An 8,991-nucleotide genomic window follows, 5' to 3' on the forward strand; every position below is an offset into this window, starting at 1 on the left:
CAGTGGACTTTGCCTCAATCAATGCTCCCTCCCTCCAAAAGTAATCATTTGTGAACACTGTGTGGCGCAACTTGGAGACAGAAGTAAAAGTTCACAGGTGATTCTCTTGAAGAGCGCACGCCTCGGTGCAGAAACTCCTCTGTTTTCCATTGCGTGCCTTTGGGAAATGCTAAACTGTGGCCACTGGCCCCATAATGTTTCATCATCAGGCGGAAGAGACACAGGGGGAGGAAAGGGAGGACATGGGAAGAATGGAGGGCCTGATGGTTTGAGCAGCAGCAGCTCCGCGGTTCATCCAGTGTCATTTTACTAACACAGCTCCGGACCTACCGCCCTGCTTCCTCCTGCTCTGCCTCCCCTTTATGTCCTCCTCTGTCTTTTTCTCTCTGAAATGCTGACCTAATAACTGTTGCGTCCAGCTTTAGCCTCCCCCTTTCTCACCCACCCACCAGGTTTCATTTGAGTCCAGTGCACTGACTCTCAGAAACAGCATTGTTTGCCGGCCAGCATGGGGCTGCCTCTGTGGCCCAGGCTGCAGCAGCCCCTTTTTACCAGCTCTTAATTTGCCTGAAAGGAGCATTATGAGCATGACAGTTACAAGAAAGGAAGGATATGACACAGAATGGATACTTTAAAAACTATTACATCATAATTGATTGTAAAAATGCTTGGTTTTGCAAAGGAAAAAAAACTGTGTTGCAAGCGCGAGCGTGTAGCAAGTGTGTGGGTGTGTGAATACAAAAGCCTCATGAGTGGAGCTGACAAGATTTTATACAAGTGAAATAGCTGATGCCAGCGTTTGACCACTCGTTAAACACAAACTTTTACAAGTGCTTGAATTACGACTTCTTTTTCCCCTGTAAAAAATTTTTTTTTTTTTTTAACTAACCAATCCAATCCAATTAGTTGCTTTAGTAACACAAGTAGACCATTCATTTTCAGCAGCCGGCTGAAAGCTCTTGTTTTACTGGACCTTCCACTGACTCCCTGCAGCCTGCGAGCCCACACTGGCTGAACACATTCAGTTCTGCTGCAGTGGACGGAGTGACCAAGAATGTCACAAACTGCTGGTGGAATAGTTAGCATGCCTCCAGAACCTACACGCTGCTGGTCCTTCACTTCTAGTACTTTATGTACCAACCTTTGTGTGTGAATGGCTTTTATGATGGAGGAACACAGAGCTAGTTTTCATCTGCTCAGTTTTGGCAGCTCGGTGGTTTCTGCTGCACAGAGCTCTGTTGTGAAGCTGCGCTTCTGCGAGTTTGATATGGCTTCAAGACAGCCTGTGTGTGTGTGTGTGTGTAGAGAAGGATCGTGCAGGACTGGACACAGCGGTGTCAGGTAGTCTCGCTGTTTACTCTCAGACCAGTGACACACAAACACACCCGTGTGCATGCAGGTGACACTGCAGCTCACTGTCTTTCGCTTAAAGACTGTAGTCATGAACAAAAATGGACTCTGCATATGTGCAGGACATGTGAAGACTCTCACCTGTGTGATGAAATTCCCTTTGTGGGAATGTTGAGCCTTCCCACATCTCATCACTATTTCTGTCTCCCACTGAGGGCACTTCTGCCTCAGCACACAGACAGTGTATGGAAGGTGACACACACAGAGGACGGGCACTAAACTGGACTGAGGCATTAAAGTCAGACCACATTTGTGTGTCAGACCTTGGTCCTCCTCTCCGGACGGTCCAGAGGACTTCAAGCTGGGGCCAGCAGCCGTGGCTGGACCTGAGAAGAAACCTGAGAGAGATTCCAGGGGCCATGGATACTCCTGGAGGGATTTGGTGCAAAGAATCTGTAATCTTCACTTCAAACACACTCTTAAATCAGTCCCAGGCCGCCAACCCAGGAGTGCCCTAACTCTTGTTGCAGAGGAGGGGGCGGGGGGAGGAGGGGTCTTGCTGGTGTGGCCATACCTTTTCTTTTAAAACAGTGTGCACACACAAACACACACACACACACACACGGTAACTACACACCGTCCAGATCTGGCAGTTTTTATAGCTCTCCTCTGACCGACCCCTCTCCCTCTCTGGCTCTGTTTTTATGTTTTGTACAAGTGTCTTTGTGAATGAATCGGTCGAGTCATGGAGTAGTTTGTATAGAAAAAGGAGTGCATCTTCTGCTGGCCCCTAAAGGAGCAGGTTGGAGGGCCATGCCAGTGTCTGTTCCCATTGTTGGCAGAGGGGGTATGAGTGGTGCAGCAGCGGGACCTGAGGCCCTTGAGTAAACACACAGCCCGCTAAAGCGTCTGTAAAGAGGAGCTGGGATCGTTAGTGTAGGGTGTGAATGGGCTCTAATTAGCCTGCAGTATGTGTGTGTGGTTGTGTGTATGTTTGCATGCCACTAGAGAAGGAGGTTAGGGACCCGGAGCCTCACGGGTCCAGCGGCCCTCTGCTGTGTCTCTCTGAGGGTTCATCAGCTCATTAAGGAGACCTCCACCACCGTTAAGGGCCAAATTAAGGAGCTGGGTGGTGAGGCTCATTTAGATGGCAACACTTCACTGGATTCCTGAGGCAGCAGAATTCACAGCTCAACAATGAGACACAATGTCTTTCACACCAGCACAGCTAATTAGTAAATGACTGCACTTGAGGAATAACGTACTTAAATTGTTATGGCATTAACTGCAAGGATCATAAAATACAGGGAGCAGTACCAGGGACTGTTTGGTTTAATAGACTGAGCTTTCTCTAATTTGAGTGTGCACAAACAGAAAACAACTAATCCCAGCGTCGGTGGAGGGCAGGCAGGAGGCGGGGAATTTGGACCGAAAGATGGGAATATACAACATGCGCTCTGGGAACGTTGGTCAAGGAGCGAGGAGGTTTGTAGGCTGTGGATAAGGAAAGACGGAGATTGCAGGAGAAAGATGCAGCTGAATAGGCTGAGATAGAGCTGAGATTGGTCTAGTGAGACAGATGGAAGGGGTGATTGGTCATCACAGAGCCTTAGGACAGCTGTTCTTTGATATATTAGTGGACACAATGACCTAAAGCCAGCCTGCAGTCACAGAAAATAGGAACCCTGTTTTTCTTGAAGGACGGGGGTGGGGGGGCGGGGGGTTGTTCACCATTTGTGGATGTGCATTAGCAGGCACGGGGGATGGGGAAGTTGTTTCTAAAATTACGAGCATGAAGTGACGCATCCAGCAATTATTCCGGAGGCTTTCTAGTTTTTTTTTTGGAGGCAGTTGAGAGAGGGGCTGTAAAAATGAGCATGCATTCAGACGGCAACTTTCTCTTTGCTGCACCGTCATTAGCAATTCTAAACACGTTTGTCAATTCTTCACTGTTGAGGAAAAATGCCACTGAGTTGTTTGGCTGTGGCTCCTGTGTCCACCCACGCTGCAAATCAACGAGCTTTAACGGCAAAACAAACATTTGGTCCCCTGTTAATGAACTGGAGATGTTCCACTAATACGTCGGATGGAAGTTGGTTTCTGTAGTTCAATACTCAGGCGGTAATATATTAACATTTATTTACATATATTATTTATTATTAATTATTTATTAACATAAACAATATATATGATTATTTAAATCTATATATATACACAAATCTATTTTTTTTTATTTAAAAAAAGTTCTCTAATTTAATTTGTAAAATGTGATCTATTTTGTTCCTTTTTTGCTATGATCCTATAATCCTTGAAGATCCTTGAACAAAATGTTCATGCGTTTAGGTTTTGCCAACACCTTCTGACTTTTTTTTCATGTTTAGCTACTTGTTATAGACCAAACACAATTTCCGATTACTCAGCCATGGACATGATCATTCATTGCAGCCCAACAGAGTCCAGTGCTGTCATTCTGTTCTTATAAAAGAGTTCTAGCTGCACGGGCTGACAAAAACTGTCCTGACTGCCAGGCTGAAACATTCCCACAGGGGGATGAAATAAAAAAAAATAGAGTAAGTCACGCTGTCATGCTGAAACACGGAGTACAGATGCAGATATCTCTTTCCTCCTCAGACAGAGGGAACGTTACAGCTACAGGAAAGGAGAGGTAGCACATTTAACGTATAGAGGACATCCCTCAATGCCACTGCAGGAGATGGGCTGGTTCCTCCTGGGATTGGGCTGGTGAGGCGTGTTTGAAAAGAGCTGCGTCTGCTCGCGCTCTGGGCAGCAGGTGTGAAAACTCCCCACCAGAGCTCCCGCACTCTTCTGTTATTACATCTTTTTAGGGCCATGAAAAGAGGGAGCAGATGAGCCAGAGGGAGCGAGAGGCTGAGTGGGAGTGTGGGATTGTGTTTCTTTTGATTGATAGCAGCTCTGTGACTAACACATAGATTTATAATAATTTTCCTTAGCGATGCCCAATTATGCATGGCTGATAAATTATGAAGCCTGTTGTCTGGTGTGTGCATTATCCTCGTCTTAAGGCGGTTTGGGAAGGGACCCGTGGACTGACCTCGCACTTCCTTTAACAGCTTCTTGGCAGAACCCCACACAATAAGGCAGGCCACTCGGCATCTGTGCGATATTATTTTACGAGTTAACTCGACTTTGTGTAACACGACTTTATTATAGCAAAACATAATCCCCAATATATGTGAGGAATTTATTATTTGTCAGTGCGTTGGCGCAAGGAGTGCAAGAGCTGATAAAATGTGTATTTCATACCAAAGTGAGAGAACGTCCACAGACAATTTTCCACTGTCTCCACTTGCCAGGCAGTAAAATGCAGCCGGCCTCGGAGATTGGTGTTTTTATGACAGCCCAGGTAGAATGCAGCGGCAGGACAGCCGCAGCCCAGTGAAAATGTCCTGCCTGATATTAGTGCCATAAATCACAGTGAACTTGAGAACAGAGGACTTAACGGCCTTCAAGAGTGAACAACAAATCAAGATAACAAACTCTGATAAATAACAGATACCCAAGTGCCTCCTGGCTGATACAACAATCTAAAGTCATGAATATTTGCCTTCCTTCAAAGCTGTATTTTTTTTTCATACCTGTTTTAGCTGAAATTAAAATCAGTGTTTTGGAGAATCTTCTGCATATTTGTGTCTGTCGAGCAGGAAGTTTCATCCAGTAACTCATTGATCAGCCTGTGCTCACTGAATACATAACAACTGATGCAATCGTCAGAACAAGTTTGTGATTCATCAGCACTAATGTGGTGTTTGTCGCACCCTGACCTTCTCTCATTTTTCTCTTGTCATTCCACTTTGGCTTCGTGCTTGACAAAGTTGAGTCATTAGTTTGACAAACATTCTCAAAACAGGATGGAATGTTTTATTAAAAAAGTCAGATGTCAGACAATGTCAGACACAATTTAGTTTAGTTTTGGGCCCAAAAGGGGTTTGTCACATGCCAGAAAATCCTCTAAAATAAGAAATGATCTAAATATGGTAATATTCTATTTGACACAATTCTTTTGTGTGTGTGTGTGTGTGTGTGCATGTTTAATGGTTTAAGAACTATTTGATTATTGGAAGGTGGAAGATTACTTTTAGTTAACACATTGCTGTCATATAATTATAATCAATGATATAATTTCAACAATGGCAACAACAATGATAACATAGAAGAAGGCAGGAACTCTTTTTGCAGTGTATTATTTTGGTATTTAAATGTAAATGCGATCAGATAAATCAACCCTCTACAGATCATTATAATCTAACACTACAATGTTAATTAATGAATTAGACTCCATTGCATGTTTTTTCTGTGCGAAGCTGCATGATGGAGTGCATGTGTTTTCTCTGGTCAGTGGTTGGGGGTAGAGCTCTGAATAGAACCTTGATTGGATTGATCCACAGCGCCCTTGTTTACAAGCGGCCTCTTCACAATCGGCACAGTTTAATAGCACACCGTCCCAGAAGGCTTGTTGCATCCGTGTCCGTTTTGTTCCTCGGGGTAAAGAAAACAAAAGTGCCGGGAAGGGAGAAGGGGAAAGCAACCCCGGGGGAATAGTGAAACGGCATCGGAGCTCTCCGTCCCTGGGCTTCCTGCCAGGATAACGTTTCACTTTGGCCACTGATACGTCTTTTATAGGAAACCACAACAGAGTCTCCTCCAGTTTTTATGGGTCAAAGGCTATTCCAGTTTCACACAGTCAGCATTAGCTACTCGGACTGCACCAGATAAATTTGGGCAAATGAAAGTTGAATTTACAGAAAGAAAATCCAACATAACTCTGCCCTCATGTTCCATAACTGGTCTAATTTTATTTTCTGGGTCCGTTTGAAAGTAAATTAGGTTTCAACAGAAGAGAGCCGCTCCACCGTCTCTATCCCGCACTCCTTCAATGAGATGTTGCTCACACAGGTCCCTCAATAAATCCCAGGCTAACACAAAAGCTGTCGGTGGACTGCTGCTGAATAGATTAATAAGATTTCCATAATTAGACAGGCCCCTGACAATGGGATCCTTCAGGCTTTGTCTCAGGACCAACTGGATTGTCAAAGCCACGCACGTCTGCTGGACGACCGTCCACCACAATGGCTGCACAGACAGTAAGGCGGTCAGCAGGAGAACATCTGTGTCTCCTGGGGCCGAGAGCACACGGCAAACAAATAGCGAGAAGTTCCCTGTGCATAAAATAAGGTTCTTATCAGCCCCCGCGGAGCGCAGTGTGCGTTGTATATTTATGTTAAGTTGGTTAATGCAACCAATCAGATATGTATGTGTATATATATGACATTTTTTGAAGTATGTATAACGACACAAGACCAGCTTCAAAACAACATGCAGTCACCTGACATAGATTATTGTTATTGTTATTCATTGCAAATTAGTATTTCTTTTTATAATAGCCTGATTTCAAATTAGTGGGACTGACTTTTTTTTATTAGTTAAGATTAAAAAAAAAAACACCTCATGTTGCAACAGTATATTGTTCTCACTTTGTAGATTACACAGTCCGTAGGCACATGTTGCCCTGATTTCCGACTTCTAATCTTAGCTTTCTTGCCGTCCCTCCTGTGAATTAATCTACGTGATGGCTCCGATTTAAGTAGAAGTGTAGATTAGAGCCACTGCCGTAAAAACCACAATCCCACAAAAGGCAAGATCTAATTACATGGAAAGGGCTAAATTCGATGAAGCCCTGCTGTGGTCATCGGCAATGATTGGCGCCCTCTCACTCAGTGTGTGCATACAGGAAGTGTTATAGCGAGCGTTGCACCTCCTCTTAGAAATGACTGGATCTAAAAGTGAATTGGTTTTTGCAGGTATAAGCAGCTGGTCATTAAATTTGGCTGGGGGGGGGCAAAGAAGTCTGCTCTGTATTGGCGCTTCAGTGATGATGGAGTGGACAGCAGTTATCCCGCCTCACTGAGTCCTCTAATGCCCGCTACAGTCCACTTAGAGGGTACGAAGCGCCTGCTGTCCACTCTCTCCACTCCCACCATCCCTCCCTCCCTCCCTCCTTCCATCTCTCCCTCCCCGCTGCAGGTTTTATGAGTTCCCCTGGGCTCCCATCCATCTCTGTCACACACAGGCCCCATTATTGGGCTGCTCACAAACTGGTTGGGCTGCAGATGGGAAGGGCCTGCAGGACATATATGGTTTCTGCAGCCCGGACAAAGACCTACAAGTCAAACCACAGAAATATGTGGTCATCAGGGTGTGGACAAGCCAATGTCTTCAACATGTTTGTAAAACTGAGTGTGAGAATGTCCCTGTTTGTCTTGTTGTGGTGAGTCGTGTGGGTGTGTGGGCCGGCCGCAGCTTAGCGAAGCACTTGAACTGGTTTGGTCATTGGGAAGTGAAGGCAGTGGATTTGAATATGAAGGAGATGATAATCCAACGGCCATCTGGTCCGCTGGTCTCATTTGACTGAATAAATAACAGAACGCAATCTGAAAACACACATGGGGAGGTTTGGAAAGTGGGGCAAAAAAATAAAGAGGGCAAAGTTGAGGTGTGATCCAGAGAGTAGGAGATCAGTGGCAGCAGCAAAATCACAGGCTGTGGATATTGAGATTTGATTTAAATGGCAATAAGAAGGCCAGCTACGCACACAGACAGCCATGAATAATGAATCATCAGGCGTTCACTGAAAGGAAAAGCAGGGAGGCAAGTAATGACGGCTCTTGCCTTATTCCTTTTTACCTACCTTTTCTAGCCGGACTAGTTGTCACCTCAGGGTAAATCATAGCAGTTCAATAATGCCAAGCTATGTGTGGAATGTCAGGCTAATGCCTCAGTAAGAGGTAGTGCTAGTCTCCAGTGAAACCGATGATTTTATAACTATAATATTGTGAAAGGCGTGTTTAATGCACACATAAACACACAGGTTGTCAGGACACTGATGCTGTAAAAGGGGATTTAAAGTTTCCACAGTACGGTCTACAGACAGGGAAATGCTGTCAATGTTTTTACATTTAAACAAAACAGTTCGACAATAAGGAGTAAAATAATCAGAAATCTAATCTGAAACTGGGTTCATTTGAAGATTTTGCATGAACATTTTAGAGCCATTTTTATTTTATTTTTATTTTAGAGCCTAACGAAAGTTTGAAAAATAAGAGTGTCATCAGTAAAGAATTGATACAATTACAGCGTTTTTTTTTTGTTTTTTTTAACCGTTAGAAGTTTTGCAACTCTACATGGAGAGGGTGAGGGGAAAAAATGATCAAAACTGTATTGTTCTTTCTTTGGCTGTCTCTTCCTCTTATTTTTTCTGTGATGTTTTCACTCCGGAGCATCCATGATCAATCAGACCATGGGCCATGCTGAAGTCAGCCAGAGGAACACACATTCCACTTTCCCAATGTTCCATGGGAGACTGTGCTGATGAATAGCACACTATGCTGCAAATCCTAACCCAACCCCCTCTCTTTTTCTATCCTTCTTTCTTTTTCTCTTTCTCACTCTCTCTACAACACTGTCCACACACAGGCCCTCTCTCCCTCCCTCTGTCTGTCCAGCCGGCCACTGGGCCTTTTGGTGCTGTGGTGTACGGTGGGTGGGTGGGTGGGGCAATTGGTGGGTGGTAGGTGGGGGGGAGGGGGGTAGAGAGAGCAGGCA

General features: G+C 44.7%; 1 protein-coding gene across 2 annotated transcripts in view; it reads left to right on the forward strand.

Annotated features, from left to right (window-relative positions):
* fignl2 (fidgetin like 2) overlaps nt 1-8,991 on the forward strand; it is an 18,163-nt gene that overhangs the window by 3,417 nt on the left and 5,755 nt on the right. The gene's annotated exons all lie outside the window — the stretch shown is intronic.

The sequence above is a fragment of the Cynoglossus semilaevis genome, chromosome 10 (genome assembly GCF_000523025.1).
Source record: "Cynoglossus semilaevis isolate Cse_v1.0 chromosome 10, Cse_v1.0, whole genome shotgun sequence".
NCBI lineage: Eukaryota > Metazoa > Chordata > Actinopteri > Pleuronectiformes > Cynoglossidae > Cynoglossus > Cynoglossus semilaevis.